This window comes from Mytilus californianus, unplaced genomic scaffold (genome assembly GCF_021869535.1).
Source record: "Mytilus californianus isolate M0D057914Y unplaced genomic scaffold, xbMytCali1.0.p SCAF_9, whole genome shotgun sequence".
Taxonomy (NCBI): domain Eukaryota; kingdom Metazoa; phylum Mollusca; class Bivalvia; order Mytilida; family Mytilidae; genus Mytilus; species Mytilus californianus.
This window is the reverse complement of record NW_026262745.1, coordinates 68,875,130-68,885,379: the sequence shown is the minus strand read 5'-3', so window position 1 is coordinate 68,885,379 and position 10,250 is coordinate 68,875,130. Positions and strand designations below refer to the sequence as shown.

The 10,250-nt window shown below is 30.4% G+C and overlaps 1 long non-coding RNA gene across 1 annotated transcript; it reads left to right on the top strand.

Annotated features, from left to right (window-relative positions):
- The first annotated feature begins 12 nt into the window (after window positions 1-12).
- Window positions 13-3,969, top strand: LOC127715206 (uncharacterized). The gene is made up of 2 exons (XR_007988226.1): window positions 13-62; window positions 3,662-3,969. It is a non-coding gene; the product is annotated as an uncharacterized LOC127715206 (long non-coding RNA).
- Window positions 3,970-10,250: the final 6,281 nt, after the last annotated feature.

Here is a 10,250-nt window from a genome sequence, read left to right as displayed (position 1 = left end):
TTATAATAATGTTATAACATATATATTTTTATTTTTTACCATATTTTTTAGTATATTTTATAGTAATGTTTTAAAATATATATTTTAATTTTTTACCATATCTTTTTAGTATATTTTATAGTAATGTTATAACATATATATCTTTATTTTTTAACATATTTTTTTAGTATATTTTATAGTAATGTTATAACATGTTTATTTTTATTTTTTACCGCCTTTTTTAAGTATATTTTATAGTAATGTTTTAGTTGCTAATTTATTGTTACTAGAATTTGACAATTGTATCCCCTTATCATAGATTAAAATTAAGACAATGTGAAAGTCCTTGTTTTATATTTTACCTTGTCTTATTTCATAAGTCTATTTTGTACTTATAACATACTATATGCTTATATGACATATATATTTTTATTTTTAACCATATTTTTTTAGTATATTTTATAGTAATGTTATAACATATATATTTTTATTTTTTACCATATCTTTTTAGTATATTTTATAGTAATGTTATAACATATATATCTTTATTTTTTACCATATTTTTTTAGTATATTTTATAGTAATGTTATAACATATATATTTTTATTTTTTACCATATTTTTTTTAGTATATTTTATAGTAATGTTTTAAAATATATATTTTAATTTTTTACCACATCTTTTTAGTATATTTTATAGTAATGTTATAACATATATATTTTTATTTTTTACCATATCTTTTTAGTATATTTTATAGTAATGTTATAACATATATATCTTTATTTTTTACCATATTTTTTTAGTATATTTTACAGTAATGTTATAACATATATATTTTTATTTTTTACCCGGCATATTTTTTTAGTATATTTTATAGTAATATTATATTAACATGTTTATTTTTATTTTTTACCGCATTTTTTTAGTATATTTTATAGTAATGTTTTAGTTGTTGATTTATTGTTACTAGAATTTGACAATTGTATCCTCTTATCATAGATTAAAATTAAGACAATTTGAAAGTCCTTGTTTTATATTTTACCTTGTCTTACTTCATAAGTCTATTTTGTACTTATAACATACTATATGCTTATATGACCGACGGCGGAAGACCCTCATGGATAGACAATGTCGTTATAATCACCTTCGGCATATTTAATTGGTTTTTTTTTTTCAAATATAAAATAAACAATGATGACATAATGAAATAAAAAAGAAGAAAAAATATTTAGTAAATTGTGTGTTTATAGCTTGTAAGAAAATATCATACACATTTAAACAAATAGAAAGAACCGGCAAGAAAATGAATTTATCAAGCTGCAATGCACCATTGTTATGTTTAATTAGAAAATTTCGTTTCCCATATGCTCTCCTTAATCTTGGATAAGCTTACAATACCCACACCAGTTAACATGTTGTTGTAAAAGTTTGACTGAAGTCGTATGAAAAGAATGGTGTTGAAAATTAAAATATGAAAAAACGGGTTTTAATTTATCTTTGCTAAGTTTAAAATAAGCAAATTTTAAATGATTTCTTGTTTGTAAATCAGTCCGAGTTATAATTGTTTTAAATAGATAATTGTGTGTTAATCAACAAATGCCTGCAGGCGTGCACTCTGCTGATTTATTATTTACATATTTATTTATTCCATCTGTTAAAAAGAGGGACCACAGATAACAAGCGGATTTTCAAACTCATAAATCGAAATCAAACTTACATTTTCATTGCAAAAAAAAACAACACACACGAAAAAGACAAAACAATACAACAGTCGACAAAACACAACAGAGGAAAGTAAAGACTGAGCAACACGGACCCCACTAAAAACCGGGTTGATTTTAATGATTAGCAATATATCATTCAGGAGTTATTTATGGGTGAAGGTTGGTAACTATTAAAACGTTTAAACCCGCTGCATTTGTTTGCACTTGCCCTAAGTCAGAAACCTGGTGTTCAGTGGTTGTCGTTTGTTGATGTGGTTCATAAGTGTTTCTCGTTTCTTTTTTTTTTATATAGATTAGACCGTTAGTTTTCCTTCTTGAAAGGTTTTACATGAGTCATTTTTGGGGCCCTTTATAGCTTGCTGTTCGGTGTGAGCCAAGGCTCCGTGAAGAAGACCGTAATTTGACCTATAATGGTTTACTTTTACAAATTGTGATTTGGATTGAGAGTTGTCTCATTGGCACTCATACCACATCTTCTTATATCTATAGATCATCTAAACAATGTTTTTAAGATTCATCTGGACCATTTTGCTTAAATAGCCATTCTACAGTACAAAAGGAGTGGGGGGCATAAAATGTTTGACAACTATTTCAAGTTGGCACATAATATTTGGAAATGCATAGGGTCATGAAATATAAATGAAAAACATAAAGATTTTTATCTGATGACGTCACAATTACGTCATGATATGTATCGTTTCACAAAAACGATGAAAAATACAGAATTTATGCAGTTTTCGGTCGTTATTTTCATTGTGGAAACATCGTGCGCAGCCAAGAAACAACAAAATAATTTAAGAGAAGCTTTGTTATAACTATTGACGTAATCTCACAAAATATAAAGTTGTTTCTTGGGTGCGCAGATACTTTTCCAATCTAAAAATTACCTAAAATTTGATGAAAAACAAGGAAAATCAAGAAATTTTACAAAATATGCAAATTTTGTCATGGTTTGTTGCCATGGTAGCTCGTTCAATGTTAATTTTTTTTTTATTTTCTGAAAACCTTGTTTAAGATTTAAGATTTAAGAATATGTATGATACCTTTTAAATTTGCAGTTATATTTGGGCCAAATAAGGGCCTTATTGCCCTTACTCCTTTACACTGAGTGCAATTAAACCTCTCCATCTGAATTTCTTTAAGACATGGCATGCCCTTGATATATAAGATTAAAATGCATTTTCTGTTCAAGAAATTAAAATAAAAACTCAATTGTTGCTTGGGGAAGGATGTTTATAATTCAATAAAAATATATTATCTGCACAGTCAACCGCAATGAATTGTCACAATTTATGTAAACTACTGTGGGCCTCTGGATGATTATTGATATTGTTTAAAATTTACATTAACATAAACCAATTCAACAGGAATAAAGACTTATATATCTTAAGTAAACCCATTTCACTATGAGGATGTTTTAAACAACCAATGAATAAAACAGATGAAATTATTTCAAGCAGATCTAGTAAACAACGTATTCAGATAATAAACTCTGTTTAAAATAAATGAAATGACACTATTATTCTCATGCGTCCGAAGCCCTTTTCTTGATATATACCTTCATTTTCTTTTTTGAAATGTGTCTTTTGAACGCTTATGATTTTAACAATTTGTATTAGGAATAACACGCTTCCAAATTTGTCGTTTGGCTTTTCTACCTCAGGAATAGATTACCTTAGCTGTATTTGGCAAAACTTTTAGGAATTTTTGGTCCTCAATGCTCTTCAACTTCGTTCTTTATTTGGCCTTTTTAACTTTTTTTTATTCGAGCGTCACTGATGAGTCTTTTGTAGACGAAACGCGCGTCTGGCGCAAATACAAAATTTCAATCCAGGTATCTATGATGAGTTTATTTATATAATTGATAAGCAGCTGATCCATTTATTGAACATAAAATTAAAAAAAAAATTGTAAAACTAAATGTTGTCCTAAAATATGTTCATTATGTCGATCATTAAGGTAGAGTTATTGTTTTTTTGTTATTTTTTTTTTTACTTTAAAATCATGCATAACTGAACGCTTTCGTAATGATATATTTTCGCTAAAAGATTTTGGAATTGGAAATTTTTCAATATATCAAAAGAGAATTCATAGTGATGCATGATATTCGTGATGGTTGTTTTTTGTTTGAATTATTCTATATTCCTTTTTGATCCATTATTAACGTTCTAGACTTTTTAAATGTAGATTGCAATTAGTTTTTGTGTGAACTGCATCGTTTGTCATATACTATATATGCTTATTAGTAATAAAATACAATAACCGTAGTTATTTTTCACATTAACTGCGACTAGAAAAAACAAAACTGAAAATATCATATTTTATTACGCAAGGTATAAAACAAAAGAATCAATATTTCTACCGTATGCTACCAGGACTGTACTTGTAGAGATGAATGTCGACTATTTGAGCAAGATGATGATGGATGGCTGCTTAACTTCCAGCGGCAAATGCATATGCATATTCAGGACGTGAACATGTTGATTGATATGAATATTAACCCTGCTTTGTACAGGACAAACACGCTGAGACGGATTTTGTAACGTATTAGTTCATAAGATACCAGTCCGCAGGAAGACATATCACCTTACTCGGATCACAATATTGTTCTGACTCCGAGCCGACCAGTCTTTGCTCTTACTCGTTAATGCCGCATGCTTAGCGGAGAAGCAGCAAACATCTATTTTAAAGTCTTTGGTTTGACCCGACCGGGGTTCGAACCCACGATCTCCCGCACTTTTCTAAATTGGTATTTAAATCCCTACAATTAAAAGAATTATGAATCAAGGATGTTCGCTTCTCTTGTTTTTGATTTTTTGTCAGATATTCGGAATCCTCTGGTTTTATCCATGTAGTGTCATTAAAAAAATTTGCCCACTAACCCCTACTTTTCTTTCACTAATTTGATTACATTTAGTTTGAAGTGTCATCTCTGAAAATCTAATAAAATCCTTGTTATTTTTTCATCGTTTTTGAAAGAAAAAAGATGCCAATGTTAAATGTATGAAAAGTCTAGAGAGAATTATTTCCAGCCAAATTTTCGATGGCTTATATCTCGAAAACAAGCACACAGACCTTTCATTTTTTCTGCTTTTTTAGCTTCTTTATTCATATACTATCAATTTATAACAGTCTTTTAAAAATCTTATTATTTTAAAATAGAGTAGCGAACATCCTTAATCCTCAATGATGAGTTTTTCATATGATTAAATAAGGTTTAAGTAATACATCAAGGAGACAGCAATCCAACGATAAAAAACGGTCTACAATATGTATGTTAACAATGACCACTTATTAATCAATAAATTTGCCTCTCGAGACTGCTACAGACACAAAGATGGCGTGTTTGGTATTTTGCAGTAATTAATGACATCAAAAGGATAATACAAAAGTCAGGTGTTTTTGACGTTCTACATTGTAGCGGAACTTGTTACTTCTTTACACTAGCGTGGAATGTATCGTCAAATGTCGTTGCTACGTATGTTTGCACCGAGCAGAGCTAGCTCGACTCGTGGCCTTTTGAAAAGGAAGTTTATAGTAGTTGGTTTATCAGAAGACGGACACACAACGTTTTTTACATAAATCGTTGAAATGCAACTACAACTCTGAGACCTTCAAAGGCTTACATTTGTGTAAATGACAGATTTAATCAAAAAGTTTTTTTTTTTTTTGGTTTTTTTTATGAAAAATTGTTACCATAGTGAAGTTATGAATAAGAAATTGTTTTACTTTCGAATTACAAAAAAAAACCCAGCAAAAAACACACATATCTCGGAAGAAACGCATATTATGTCAAAGTCGACTGATTTTATTCAAAAGGCAACGCAATTCAGCTGCTGTACAATTATGTGCATGATGCCAAATGATGCAAGAACAAAAGAAAAATGTTATAAACTTGAGCAACACTGAACTTCAATTTATTGAAGATAAGTACTGAATAGAATTTTAAAATGGTAAATACAATCACTGTACATCAGCTTTTAGGGCAAGTCTTTCAATGGATGTTCTGTTGGTACCACTTGTCATGATTAACGGATATCATCTTACTACAACATAATATAAATACACATTTTATTTGTTACGAACAAAAAATTAAATATTCCAAAAATTCCGGTTAGAAATTGTTTTAAAAGAAAAAACAAATCTTGAAGATACATTGTAAGACTGTCGAAGCCCGCATTCTTTCCCGTTGTTTCTAAAAAAAAGATGCAAATAGCTATGTTAATATTGGTGGAAAACAAAATATAAAAATCCAGAATGAAACAACTACTGCATATGTAGTTGTATGTACTAACTATAAAGTACTAGTACATGGAATGAAAAGAATAGTTTAAAATTCGTCGGATAAAGTTGACCTTATCTCGATAGATTTGAGTATTATCTTTAGGTCGTTTTTTTTTTGGTCAAATTACTATTCAACTGTTTCGGATCTTATTTATATTCTTGGCTTTAAAGTTTTCGGCTTTAAGCGTTCCTGATGAAGTTAAATCAAGAAATGCGCTTCGAACGTAAAACACTTATAAAGTGTTGTTTTCATCTTTTAAACACGTTATTCGTGAAAGTTCTTTACCGATGAAGCCAGCAAACTCACCTATCACACAATCCCATTCTCTCTGAATCGAATCAAAGAGTATAGATCCTGCTAAAATTTCATTTAAACCCGAACAAATACAGATATTACATAAATAAATATATGCAAAGACCATTGGATGAATAAATATTTAACGTTCAGCGGCAATTATTGCAATCAATTAGGGACAATGGCATGTTAATGAGTTTTACTTACTAAACGTCCGGTGGCAAATATTTCATGCATATGCATGAGAAGAACACAATTTTTGTTTCAAAAAAATTCTACATATTGATAGATGTATATATGTATCATCTATTAAAATGCGAATTCTTATCATTGCGATACTCACCCAGTCGCATTATTCGCATTAATAAAAACCTCGCAATAATTTCTAAATTTATAGTAACCATCTTCATTTGAGGTTCAATTGTCTCCTTTAATATCCAGTCATCAACTGTATTTGGCAAATTTTCGTTTTTATTAACTCAATTTCCCCAAATTTGATGCAGAGTTATTGATGTATAAGATGCTTGTCACAGTTAATGGTACATATAGCAGTAGTCTTGGTTAACATTTAAATAGACCAGACACATGCTAGAAGTTTCCGGACTACCAACAGATCCCAATTCTAAGTCAGTCCTGACGTCAGTCCATGCATGGACTTTTATCACTGACGTTTTTGATCTACATGCTTGATCTAAACAAGAACAGATCCAACAGTAAGTTCAAGCATGAACTTAAAGTTAGTGTCCTATCCTTATTCAGAAGTTCAAGCATGAACTCAGATCTTCCAATTGATATGATTCCCAGGCTTGGAAATTAATCAATCACGACTAATCAATAACTGTGACAACAACTGAGACGGCTAAACGCCAAATGATGTTTATTTTTTTCGTGTGTATATCATGTAGTATGTATTTTAGTTTTAATTATATCTTAATAAATATATTCTATGTTTTGTTGTGTATAAATAGATTTTGAAACTTAGATCAACCGGGTGAACGATAAGAAATTTATAGACTGTCCTTCGAAATGCTGGATAGGGTCATACAAAGACTAAATAACAAAGCATTAAATGTCTTTTATATCTAGTTGCATCTTTATATAAAAATCAATATACATCATATTAAAAAGATGGCTCTTTATGATTGCTAATCAAATTCCGAAATGACTTTAAATATTTGCCGCAATCACTAGGTACGAATTTACGTGTACCCATTTTACTGCTTCGATTTTATTCCAATTACGGCGCAGAATAACACAATCACAAGTTATGTGTTATATGATTCTAAGTCTCACGTGACAATACTAGGGCTTAATATCACATGTGTATCAAGTCCCAGCACAGTAGCATATTAATGTGTCTATAAGTAAGGGGGTCTCTTCCTATATGAAGGTATTCTACATACGTGCCGCTGGAATATTAACTCGAACAAATCAACCCCTTACCGTCTCCGACTATCTCCGCCTTTCGAATGTACTGATCGATAGTGAGCGGAATATAACGAAATCAATGTATTATTCGGGTTACTTGAAACGGTTTTTATATGTCAACTAATTTATCACGGGTTAAAATTTCACCATGGTTATTTGTCACTGAATCAATAGGTTAGTAATTTCATCTTTCGATTAGAAGTATATACTCTGCACTACCCTTTATGCCTAATGGAAGAGCGACCCCTTGTAGTAAAAAAAAAAGAGATGTGTTATGATTGCCAATGAGACAACTTTCCACAAGAGACCAAATGACACAGACATTTACAACTATAAGTCACCGTACGGCCTTTAACAATGAGTAAAACACATACCGCATAGTCAGCTATAAAAGGCCCCGAAATGACAAATGTAAATCAATTCAAACGAGAAAACAATTAGCCTAACTCATGTACGAAATAATAAACGAAAAACAAATATGATATACAGCAACAAATGGCAACAACTGAATTACAGGAATTACAGGCTAAATCTTTATTTGCTGAAGATTTAATTGACGCAAGTTAAAAAACAATTTCTAAATGAAAATAAAATGTCACAAATTGAATATGTAAATATATATTTCACCACTGCAATAAGTGTGTTACGATATTTTTCCACTGGAGATTAATTAAATTTTATCTAATAATTGTAACGTCAGCTATGTCCAAAATTTATGTCAAATATCTGTCACAATACATATATAAATACATAATTTTCTTTTAATCTTTGGATTACAATCCGATTGTTTCCATGTTAGAATTATTTAACGTAATAGGAATGTTGAAGTCGATTCTTTATAATTCTAATATTAAAAATAAATAATTTCCTTTTGACCTAAGAAAAATGTTTACAATTGTAATGGCATGGTCTGTCTACTGATTAGCTGCATGGCTGGTTCAGGTAAGGACAGTAATTTGCATGACAGTTGTATACAATTTATTTGGAATACATTAATTGTCTGGTCCGGGGACACAGTTATCGTCCTTTGACTTTCGTTGTCTATACAAATATAGTCCCCAGTGTGTACAGTGTATTACTTGCAATTTGTTTCATACACCTTCCAAATTTATGTCCTCATGTTTTATGACTCAAAAAGCAAGTAGGGGGACGGGGTGGTGGGATTACACTGTAAGAAATTTAGGTCATGAATTTTAAAGTAAAGTAGTGATTTGGTCCAGCTAAAAAAGGTTAAAAATTAGTATGTCTGAAGCTGTCTAAAGAGTTCAAGACCCCTGTAACTTCAAATTTTGAGTTACAGCTGATGAAGTTTTCTCTATTTTGATATTATTTGTCCCAAATGTTGTACAATAGACTGTAAAAATATTATTGAGAAAGCGCAGATGCGATTTTTTTTAATTTTCATTTATTGTCTAAAGGAATTGTATTACGACATAACTGTGTTCTCACGCCGTCTGGGGAACATCCTGCTAACATGTAATAAATACTACAACTGATAACATTCCTCAGATTTAATTACATCAGTGTAGTTAAGTATCTATCTAATGTTTGTCCATTACATATTTAACCAATGCAAATTTTCACTAAGAAAATAGAAAAAAAAAAAAAAAACACTAGCAAACAAACTTCCTGAGCAACGTATTAATTACATATATATGTGTTCGAATCGGCAAACATTCACCATGTTCACTGGGTGTATTTCACACTAGGACTATTTTAAACAGTTTGACAATCTAGCATATAATGAACAAAACATTTCAACAGCTTCAAATTTATGTCAAAACTTTGGAGACGTAACATTATGTCTAGTATTTCTGAATTTGTAACCAAATTGTATAAAACATAAAGAAAACCCGTGACACGCCATTAAATGTGAGAAGGTGCTTGTTTTTATACATCATTGGGTTCATGTGCATAGATTGGGAAACACGTGTTATTTTTATTTAAATTACACTTATAAAACTATTGTAGTTACCACCCTTTAAATAGATAAATATTGTGATAAAGACAGTAAGCGAGACCAAGAGAGAGAGAGAGAGAGAGAGAGAGAGCATGCAAAAGACAGACGAAGGACGTTGGGAAAGCAAGAAAGCAAGAGGTAGCGCAAAGAGAGGAGTAAAAAAGACGATAGAGGAAGAAAGACAGGATAGAGCAAAAAGCAAGATAGCAAGTGGGGAAGGAGGAGAAAGAAAAAAGAATGAGAGATGCAGTTAATTATTTGAAATATGTGTGAAAAAGTGTGCTGAGAGGTCCTTGATATAAGAGAGAGAGAGAGACAGTGTATGTATAGAAAAAAAAAGGTTAGACATGAGAATAGTATGGGCAGGAATGTGAACAAGTTTTCCGATTTTATTAAATGGTCGTTTGGTAAATCTGAATGCAAATATATTTGCTGTAACTCATTTAAAGCCTTCTTCTCTAATGAGAAATGTAAGTATACTACAAATTCTTAGTGGAGGTATGATAAGATGATTGAAGCTGTGAATTTTCTCCTTGGTAATGTAACGTGTAACCAGGTGTTTATATCTTAAACGTCCGTTC